General features: G+C 49.2%; 1 protein-coding gene across 1 annotated transcript in view; it reads right to left on the reverse strand.

Annotated features, from left to right (window-relative positions):
• CAMTA1 (calmodulin binding transcription activator 1) overlaps positions 1–10,765 on the reverse strand; it is a 938,433-nt gene that overhangs the window by 639,254 nt on the left and 288,414 nt on the right. The gene's annotated exons all lie outside the window — the stretch shown is intronic.

The raw sequence follows: 10,765 nt of genomic DNA on the forward strand, positions 1-10,765 counted from the left end.
CCCCCGATATACACACGCACACATACACATGCATACACATACACACACACATACACACACATGCACACAGATATACACACACATACCCCCATACACACACGCACACATGTACATGCATACACATACATACACATGCACACAGATACACACACGCACACATACACACTCATACACATACACACACACACACATGCACACAGATATACACACACACACACCCATACACACACGCACACATGCACATGCACACCAGGCTCTCCTGCGTGTGCTGTCTGGGAACGTCTCTCTAGTTATCTCAGATATGCGTGACTTGTCTCTCCAATTAGATTAGGGGCCATGTTTTCTACTGCCTTTGTAACCCCACAGTGCCTACTACAAACCTGTGCACGCAGCAGGCACTCAATAACAGCTTGTTGACTAATGCTAGACATTATGGAATTGCATTTCAAGGCCCCTCTCCCCACCCCACCTGCCATCCGACATCCCTGATGACACAGGCTGTCCCTGGTGGTTTCCACAACATCTCCCCAGAGGCTGCCACTCCAGTCTGCACGTTACTGATAGCATCTCATCCTCCAAATAACAAGACCACTATCTCAAACCAGATCTAATCCTGGTGCCTCCCTGAGTCACACCAGAAAGTCAAGATATTAAGCCATCTGCTTGTTGGAAGCCACTTTCCAAGCCAATTAGGGATAATTTTAGGAGAGCAGGTTCATGAGATGCAACATCAAATGCTCTCCTCTGAAATGAAGGCTTACCGTAGGATCAACTTCCTCAGAGCAAACAAGTTTCACTGGAAAATTATAATGAACACTTGGTGAAGCACAGAAACGCGGTTCCACGGGGCTATAAATACTCCCAAGCGTTCCACTACTCGGGGGCGGTTAAAAATTATTTTAAAGCGCTAAGAAAGACACCGAAGTGAAAAAAGCACTCAATTGTGAAAAAGAAAGATCTGGGCTCTAGTCCCAACTTCTGTACCTAATTAGCCGAAGTGACCTTGGGTAAGTCACATAATTTCTGGGACTCAGTTTCTTCATCCATGAGTGGAGGGAAGTGGCTGGACGGGAGAAAGAAGACTGTGAGACGTGGCTTGCTCTGGATCTTTCTCTCTTTCTCCTTCCATCCCTCCCTCTCTCCCTCCTTCTCTCTTTCCATCTCCCTCCCTCCCTTTTGCTCCCTCTTCTTCCTCTATTTCGTCTTCTCCTTCTCCTCCTCCTCCCTCTCTCTGCCTCAGTGTATCCCTAGGCATTACCTGCTTTGCAGGGTTGTTGAGAGGATTGAGATCCCAGATTTGAAAGGGTTTTGCAAGTTGTAAGCAGCCTATAAGATACTCAGAAACTTCTCACCACCACTCTATGGGTCTGTGATCTAAGCAGTTTTACAAATTAACATGAACCAGGTCTAAAAGATATCAGGTAACTAGAAAACACAAATAAAAACTGAAGCTGTAGTTAACCATTGACTAAGAGCGTTAGTGGATAAGAAATGATTGCATACACCTCCTAAAACTCTGTGGGGAAACTTTTTTTTTTTTTTTGAAACATGGTCTCATTCTGTCACCCAGGCTGGAGTGCAGTGCGCGATCTCAGCTCACTGCGGCCTCAACCTCCTGGGCTCAGGTGATTCTCCCACTTCAGCCTCCCGAGTAGCTGGGACCACAGGGGCACCATCATGCGCAGCTAGTTTTTGTATTTTTGTAGAGACAGGGGTCTCATTGTATTACCCAGGCTGGTCTCAAACTCCTGGACTCAAGTGATCTGCCCACTTCAGTCTCCCAAAGTGCTGAGATTACAGGTGTGAGCCATCGTGTCTGGCCCCAAAGTTATTTTAAAATCAACTTTGAGGCATATGCACCTTATCGTTCCTTCCCTGAGATGTATCGACTGATGTTAATAATAAACTGTGTTCCAGTTCCTGAGAAGACAACAAACAGCTCAAAGCAACAGCCCGGTGCTCAGTGGAATGGAGGAAGAGGCCCCAGATCCACCCCTCCGTCTGAGCCACCCCACCAGGGGCATGTCAGTGCCCTTCATGGGAAGTTCCCAGCAGATATGGGGAACTATCCTAACTGACAGCAATGTGACTTCTGCGAATTCAGATACTTTTCCAGATGATGAGCCCGAACTTTCTGGCAGGGGGTAAACTCACAAAGCAATGACCTTAACTTGGTAAATTAATTCCAAAGCACAATTGTTTTCAATCTTCATTTAAAATCAGCCTTCGTTAATCTAGATTTAATGACATAGGAAATGGAAATTCCCTTAATAAAATAAGTTATGAATATTTATCATACTATTTTACCTGAAAATTGAATAATTCATCAATTAACTTTACTATTAATTATTTAATGCAAAATTAATAAACTGCAAAACTCATACATATCCTTGCAGACCCTCTGGCACTGGGTAAAGAAATTAAGCACCAGAGAAATGGCGTAACTAGGGATATTCCCAGACACACACTGACGGGATAGATGGGGTTAAGTCTGGAATTTTTCTAGATGGAGCAGAACCTAATCACTTATTCATAAAATGAAGGGACAGATTTTTTTCTCACCTTGGAATTCTGTATCACAGCTAAAAAAGAATTCAAAGTTTGGCAATTATATCTAAGAATAATTCCCCCCACGCAGTCTCTCCATTATCCGTCACCATCATCATCGTCAACAACAGTTTTCTCACATGCAAATGGGCCTGTGATGTGAAGCTGCCACAGCCAGCACGACCCCCTTGTCCCTGGAGACCACATTCTCTCCTGAAGCCTCAGGTGACAGCCTGATTGGAAGGGGAGGGGCTGAGCACACAGAGATGGGAGTGGGAGAAAGTTTAAAAGGGGCACAGTGCCAGGGGACGCTGGGACAGGTGAGTCTGACTTCAGCCAAACCCGAGCAGCTAGCATTCAAGGGGAACCGAAGCTTGGTGCTTGGAGCCTCTGGGGATCCAGTTTCCCCAGAGCTCCCCTGGCTCTCCATACTCAGGTCAGACCCCACTGCGTCTTTGCTGATAGCAGCTAACGGGACAAGGATAAGTCAAAAATTTTCCCAGAGACTTCTTACAGGAGAACAGTGACCAATACAGGGAGGGGTGTGTGTATGTGTGTGTGTATTGTGTATTTATGCATGTGTGTACCTGTATTTATATGTATATGTGTGTATGTGTGTTTCTGTGCTGCGTGATGTGTTGAATATTTGCTTGTGCATGTGTGTCGTGTGTACATGTGTGTAGTTGTGTGTATATGTGCATCTCAGACAGACGGTGCCTCAGTCCTCCCATCCGGAAAACGGCATCTACATTGGCATGTGAGCACTCCCAGATTCTTTCTACTTTCACCCTTGGACTTTCAGTTCATTCTCCATTCCCAGGGCAACCAGGCAAGGGTGTTAATAATAGCTACTCAGCTAGGTACCCTGTTGAAGGGTACCCCCACCCCGCCGGGAACCCCCACTGCACCCAGCAGCCCATCTGGAAGTCAGCCCAACCTCCCCCACCCCATGCACTAGAGGGGCAGCCTCTCCCTGCACTTGACCCTTGTAGCACTCCTCAAAGTTGCAATTCTTATAAATGATCTGTCCTGGTCACCATTATGTCCCAATGCCCAGCACAACGCCTGGCATACAGGAAGCAGTCGGAAAGTCTTCACTGAGTAAAGAGAAGAGTGGGTGCCAGCCAACAACTAAAGAAGGTGACGGTTCAGTGTCATGCAGCTCAGGAAGAAAAGGGCTCACTCATAACCCAGGGAGAAGATGACACCCATTCCCCAAACAGAGCTCTGTCAACCCCAGCGTCAGAACTGAATTAATTAGAGTGAGCCCATGACACTGGAGGCGGAAGGGCCGCGGATGTTCGGTGTGAAAATATGTGGAAATGGCACATTTCGCGGTGCAGGGTGTGCTCCTGGAGAGAAGCTAAAGCGTCTCATCTGTTTTCCCTCCTCCAGCCTTGCGCATACATTTGTTCTTCCATAATTTCATCACCTGCCTCAACATCGTTCTCCAGACCTAACAGTGGGCTGATTTCTCTGATCCCTCGGCCTAGGCACCAGCTGCCATTCTACATGCAAATTCAATTCCACTGCAGGTGGGGGCCAAAAGAAAAACCTCAGATCCTGAATTCCTACAGATGATCCCGGTGGAGGGAGTGATGGGAAGTCACAACGCCAGCCACCAACGCTTCAGCGAGCTCCCCTGTCCTCGGCAGAGCAGGACCCTCCCCTCCTGGACGTGGCTGCCCTGGTCTGGACTCTTGCTCCCTCTTCCCACCAAGAGTCACCTCAACTTAACAGCTTAATTAGCAATAAATTCCCTGCCAGGTGAGGTCAGGAGTAGCCAGTATAGAAAAATTAATTTTTTCTTTGAGGAGAAAATTTCCTCTACCAAAAAATTTCATCTCCCTGAGATACATAATGAACAGAAGAAAAATTTTCCCAGAGACTTCTTACAAGAGAACAATGACCAATCCAGGAAGCTGTGCATGTGTGTATTGTGTATTTATGCATGTGTGTACTTGTATATATGTGTATGTGTATTTCTGTGCTGCATGCATGCATATGTTGAATATTTGCTTGTACATATGTATTGTGGGTACATGTGTGTACGTGTGTAGTTGTGTGTATATATGCATGTATATGCTGTGTCTGTATTGCCTGGGCATATGCATATGTGTGTATGTGCCTACGTCTGTACATGTGTATTTGTTTCTGTGCTGTGTGTACACATGTTGTGTGTTGCAAATTTCTTCATGCATGTGTCGTGTGTACATGTGTGTAGTTGTGTATCTATGTGCATGTGTATGGTTCTGTGTCTGTATGTGCCTCAGCACATGCATGTGTCTACATGTGTGCTGTGTATGTGTGCACATATGTGTATAAGCACACATACACCACATAAAGCAAAAGCTCAAGCGAAAGTGGGATATGCAGTAGAGTTGGAGAACCAGAAAAGATTTCCTTCCTTTGTTTTTGGTTTATTTTTAATTTTTTTAGAAAGCTCCATAATGAAGGACTGTGGAAAATCTAAGAATAGCAAAGACAGTAATACCTCCTAGCCAAACAGCACAGGGGGAGAATCTCCAGCCCAGAACACCCAGATGATCTGGTGATTACTCATTACACAGAAACTTATGAATTGCAAAAAGTCCTTTATTCCGAGAACTTGCCTTCCCACCTCGCAGTGCCACAAGGCCTGCAGGCCAGCTCCCTTTCCCTTTCCATGGGCATCAGAATTGATCCAGAGGAAACACCACAGATGCCAATCCATGCCCATGACAGAAATGCCAGGCAGTCCTAACTTTCCAAACCTAAGAGAGGCGGCTGAAGATGCTAAGAATAAACTGGGGGGTGCCAGAAACAAAACAAAATGACCATCAACGGACACGGACAGAGCATGCAAATACCTATCGATCGGTGTGAGCACAGTGCCAGGGGGCCTTTCTATTCTCAGAAGTATTCATCACTGCCAGAGTGTCCTGCTTAGAGATGCCGGCAGGTGTCACCCTGGGCGGGCAGTCTCCTGTTGGGGTGCCCCAGCACCCCAACATGCATCACAGGCACCCTGGAACGAAGCCCCTGCTGTGAAGGCTTTTGTCCCAGTATAATCCAAAGAAGACACATGCAGAACCATGTAAAAATAAAAGCCATCGAGATCCCACTGTCAGGGGACATGCGCAGCATAGTGGATGGCCCTGGCCATCCCCAAGATCCCTGAAATTCTGCTCAGGGAGAGGCCACACCACGCCCCTGTGCCAATGCCAGGAAAGGCTCTAAACTAAGAGTGGTGCATTAAGAAGGTGGAGAGGAGGCCAAACGGGGCTTTGGCGTGGGTCGGGCTGCACACCTGGGGCCTCACACACAAGAAGCATGTGTGCGTGTCAGCAGCAGGATTTCCCAGCCCTGAGCAGCTGCGCACTTAGAAACCTCCAAACTGCACTTTGAGGCATTTCTTTCTGCAGACTGAAAAAGACTTGGAAAAAGAGAAAAAAGCAAGAGAGTGAAACAGCAAGTTAGCTTGAGAGTGAGCAGGAAACGAAGAGGAGAGAGAGGAAGGATGAGAAAACAAGGGGAGCGGGTCCCACTCGGCACGACTCTGGGCGAAGGCCAGTGAGGAAGAAACAGGGCTCACAGGGAGGACTAAGCATCGCTCGTCCTCGCCAATGACAGTAAAGGAATGAAAACAAGTATAAATCCACAAGGAGAAAGCCAAGGGGAACAGAGACGAGCGTGGATAAGAGACGCCAACACATTCTGGAGAGACGGGAAGCAGATGCAGGGTTGGTAACTGACACAGCCGAATCTAGGAAGCGAAAATCCGAGTGTCGTGCAGTGGACCTCAGGAACAACACACTAACCCGCCTGCCAAGCCCCCAGAAGACTCGTGAATTGGAAGCAGCAGGTGCCACGGAAGGCAGACGTTAGGATTGGGGTGGGAAGCAGAGGGAGCTGGCACATCTGTGTAGGGGGCAGTAGACCCTCCCAGGGTCCTACATCTACACTGAGCAGACAGGCAACCACCCCCTGGCCTCTGCCCCAGTGGGAGACACATTGATTCTCTGAAGAGCTGGTGAAGAGCTGGAGTCTGGAAAGACTCCAAACTCGGAAACGGCAGAAGAGAGGCAAGAAACACGGAAACTGGGAGAATTAAGAAACAAGAAACTGGGAGAATTAAGTAATAGCTCTCATACTGAATGCTGACATTCCCAGCCCCTTGCCCTGCCTGGCCCTCAGAGACCGCTAGCAGCCAGGCCAGCTCAAACTAGGCAGCACATTGACCAGTCCTTCTCAGGAGAACCCAGATGGCTCCAGAGAAAAAAATGTAGAGATGCAGAACCTCAGAGTTACCAACAGAAAGCTGGCTCCCTCCATTAACCAGCCCCTCCCCCAGGTAAGGAAGAGCCAGGCAGTGCACACAGTAAGAAAGCTAAATCCTCAGTTCGCATCTGAGGAAGCCGGAAGATGATGTCTAAAACTGACAAATCAAGAAACAGCAGAGTCAACATATTTAGAAATCTGGAGGTAAATATCAGAACCAAAAGACTGGAGGGCAGCCGCCCCTGGGAAACAGGATTGAGCTGTAGGGCAGAGGCTGCTATCTTTTCTTACAAGTTTTTTAGGGCCATGTGACATACTAAACTATGTACACATATAATTTTTATAAAAATGAAAGAAGGGGGAGCCGGGCACTCTGACTCACGCCTGCAATCCCAGCACTTTGGGAGGCCGAGGCGGGCAGATCACTTGAGGCCACGGGTTCGAGAGCAGCCTGGCCAACAGGGTGAAACCTCGTCTCCACTAAAAATACAAAAATTAGCCAGGAGTGGTGGTGGGCACCTGTAATCCCAGCTACTCAGGGGACCGAGGCAGGAGAATCACTTGAACCTAGGAGGTGGAGGTTGCAGTGAGCTGAGATCACACCACTGCACTCCAGCCTGGCTGATGGTGAGACTCCATATCAAATTTTTTTAAAAAGGGGGTGGGGCGGGGTGGGGTGGGCAGGAGCCACAGGTTGGTAGCTGTCTAACCCAGGGAGGAATCAGAGACACAAACATCAATACTTCCCTCTCGGCTCCTCCAGGACACCGGAGACTTGTACTCCTGGCCCCAAGAAGTGAGGAGGGGTGGGATGGAGGTCAACCCTCAGCTCTTGTGCCAGGAACATGAGCCCTGGGCTGGTGCTGCCATTTCAACAGGTAGCTAAGCCCACTGAGGTCACATGAGGCTCACGTGTCCTCTGATCAGGAGCTCAGCATGTGTGACAGTCCCCCACCAAGCCATCAGCGCCCCCACTGTGGCCAACTTCCTGGACACGGAGGGGATTGAGGAAGTGGCCTCCGTGGGTTGCCCCTGCTTTGACATGTTGTATTCTGGGATTAACTAGGATCAAGATAACTGGAATCCAGGGCAGACCTATTTCCATGCAGAGACTGGGGACTTCCCGACCACTGTGGAGACACTGCCAGACACTCCATCAGGATACAGGCCACAGCTCATTTCCTGCCTCATCCCGGAAATAAATGAAAACTACATGACAGGTACCCTGCAAGGAAGTCCTCGGGCAGGAGGCTCCCTGGGAGCTCTGACAGACGTGGCACCCGCCAACTCCCTCACCCTGCAGTTGCCCTTTGGCCAACAATGGCCTTGGCCAAGGATCTGCGATACATTATGCAAATGCTGAAATGCACCTAACGTGACACATCTCTGTGTTAATTTGAAGCAGGTCCCCGGTTCAGCATAATGCAAAGGTTACCACGTGGAAACCACTCGTGGAAACCACTCGTGGAAACCACCGCCGACCCAGTTTCCATTTTCCTGCATAGTTCCAAAGTACAGAGTCCTAAAATGCTGAGTCTAAAACTGCCCTCCCGAACTCTGGCCACCAACAGCACCCCTGGGCATGCACATACACACGCGCGCGCACACACACGCACACGCGCACACACGCATGCGCACGCACGCACACATTCACACACACACGATTCGTCCACCCCAGCCAACCCTGTCCAGCTGAACACCTGAGGAAAAGCTACAGAGGCAACTCTGGGATTTTTTTTTTCACTGTGGTAAAATATATGTAACATAAAACTTACCATTTTCACTGTTTTGAATGGCATTAAGCACATTCACATTGCTCTGCCACCATCATCACCACCACCCGTCTTCCCAGCTGAAACGCTGTGCCTATTGAAGACTAACTCCCCATTTCTCCCTCCCTCCACCCCAGCCCTGGGAAACCACCACCTGCTTTCCATCTCCAGAGCGGACTACTCTGGATCCCTCAGTCAGCAGATCACACAATGTGTGGCCCTTTGCGTCCTGCTGATTCACTGAGCAAAACGGCTTCAGGCTTCATCCAGGCTGCAGCAGGTATCAGAATTGCGTTTCTTTTCAGCTCTGGGAATTTTTTAATGATTTTTGCAATTCTATTCCGGTCACTCGAGCAGCCTAACCAGGAATAGGGGCTTCCTTAGAAGAGTCCTCTGTCTGTCCTAAAGAGCACATGCCTTAAAGGTGGCCAACAGGTCACTGCCAGGGGTCTTACAGTGGGACTGAACAAAGACAAACCCTCCTGCACCAGGACCAGCCTGGGGCCTGATAACACGGGCTTTCTAGGCAGAGGCCTCTGCTCACAGGCTGGTACCACACCGGGACCCCAAGGGCTGTCTAGGACAAAGAACCCCATGGATGGCAGGCACTGGCACTCTGCCTCTTGGGCAAACTTGCTTCTGTGCAATGAGTCCACACTCTGTCCACCCCCCACTCCACCCCATCAAAGCCCTGGCCTCCCTGCACACAGGCTGTGAAGAGATAAAAGGGACAGCATGACCTTGTCCTTGGGGAACGCGCCACCCCACTGGAGAAGAAAGACTTACTAACGACAGCTGAACTGGCAAACAACTGACGACAAAGCACGTGCAGCTATGGGAGCAGGAAGGGAAGAGGACTCGCCCTGAGTCGATGAGTCTGGGGAAGGCTCCCAGGAAGAGGCAGACCAGATTGGACATGAGGGCATCTGAGGTGAGGGCAATGCCAAGTGGAGGCCAAAGTGGAGGACAAGAAAGATGTTCGGAGAGCAGCCAGCCGCTCCCCAGCTGTAGCGGTACCTGGAGGTGGGAGGTCAAGGAAAATAAACGGAAAAGGGTGGGTTGAGACAGAAGAACGGCCTTAAAGACATCACTGGAGAGTTGACCTCAGCTCACAGGAAGTCTCTGAGGCTTCCAAGGAGAATAACAATGGAATCAAAGCAGTATTTCAGGAACACCAATGGGGAGGAGGAGTTCGACTTAGAGAAGGAAACCTAGTAGGAGATATTTCAATACTCCAAGCGTGACAGTGGCAGTGAGGACACAGCTGATCCTGGAGGGGAGACATAAGAAAATGAGGATGTGAATTACAGTTGGAAACACTGGCAGAGTTGGTGGCTAATGAGATGCAGGGGACAAAGGAGAAAGAGAAGCCACCTGGAGTCCACGCTGTGTGCTCTGGCATCTCCACAAACGAGGTGGCTCTTCTAGAACCAGGGAAGTCAGAAGATGGAAAGCAGAGTGGGGGTCAGGGAAGGAGGGCGGAAGATGGCGAGTTGGAGATTATAACACGGCATGCAGGTGCCAGGGAGACAGAGTCGGATGTAGGGAAAGATCCACAGAGACTTGACAGTCAGACCATGGAGTCAGGGAGTCCTGGGAGCCCCACAAGGGAGAATGTGGGACAAAAGAGCAGAGGATCACAGCTTGGTGTCCACCGCCATCAGGGCAGGGAAAGATCTGGAGCACTTGAAGCCAGAATGGACGGATGGGGTCAGGAAACCAGGAGGAGGAGAGTGGAAGCTCCCTCCGAGCCACTGGAGTCCTTTTGAAACTCAGGGCTCACTTTTCTCCTCCTTTCCTTCTAGACCTCCTCCTTCTACTTGGCTGTTTTATTTGCTTATTGACCAAAAAGCATTTAGTGTTCATTATAGGAAAATTCTATTACCAGACCCTTAGTGCTTCCATGTTAAGGTGCTATCCATATCAATCTAATTAATTAATTAGATAATTAACAGCTTTTCCAGCCTCTTTCTAACTGGTATAAACAGGAGTCCTGGGAAGGATATGCTCTTACTTCAATCTTGAGTTTGTGAGTCCCTGGCTTCCAGGGAAGGTTCCTCCTCCAGGGGAGGAAGAATAAATAACGGGGATTGCTCAGTTTTGTAGCTGCCTGCCTGTACTGGGCTCAGCCCTGCTCCCTGCCCTCTGGTGAGAGGGACCTGCTCCCCTGCAGTGGTGTGCAGCTC

Source organism: Colobus angolensis, unplaced genomic scaffold (assembly GCF_000951035.1).
Source record: "Colobus angolensis palliatus isolate OR3802 unplaced genomic scaffold, Cang.pa_1.0 Scaffold170, whole genome shotgun sequence".
Classification (NCBI taxonomy): domain Eukaryota; kingdom Metazoa; phylum Chordata; class Mammalia; order Primates; family Cercopithecidae; genus Colobus; species Colobus angolensis.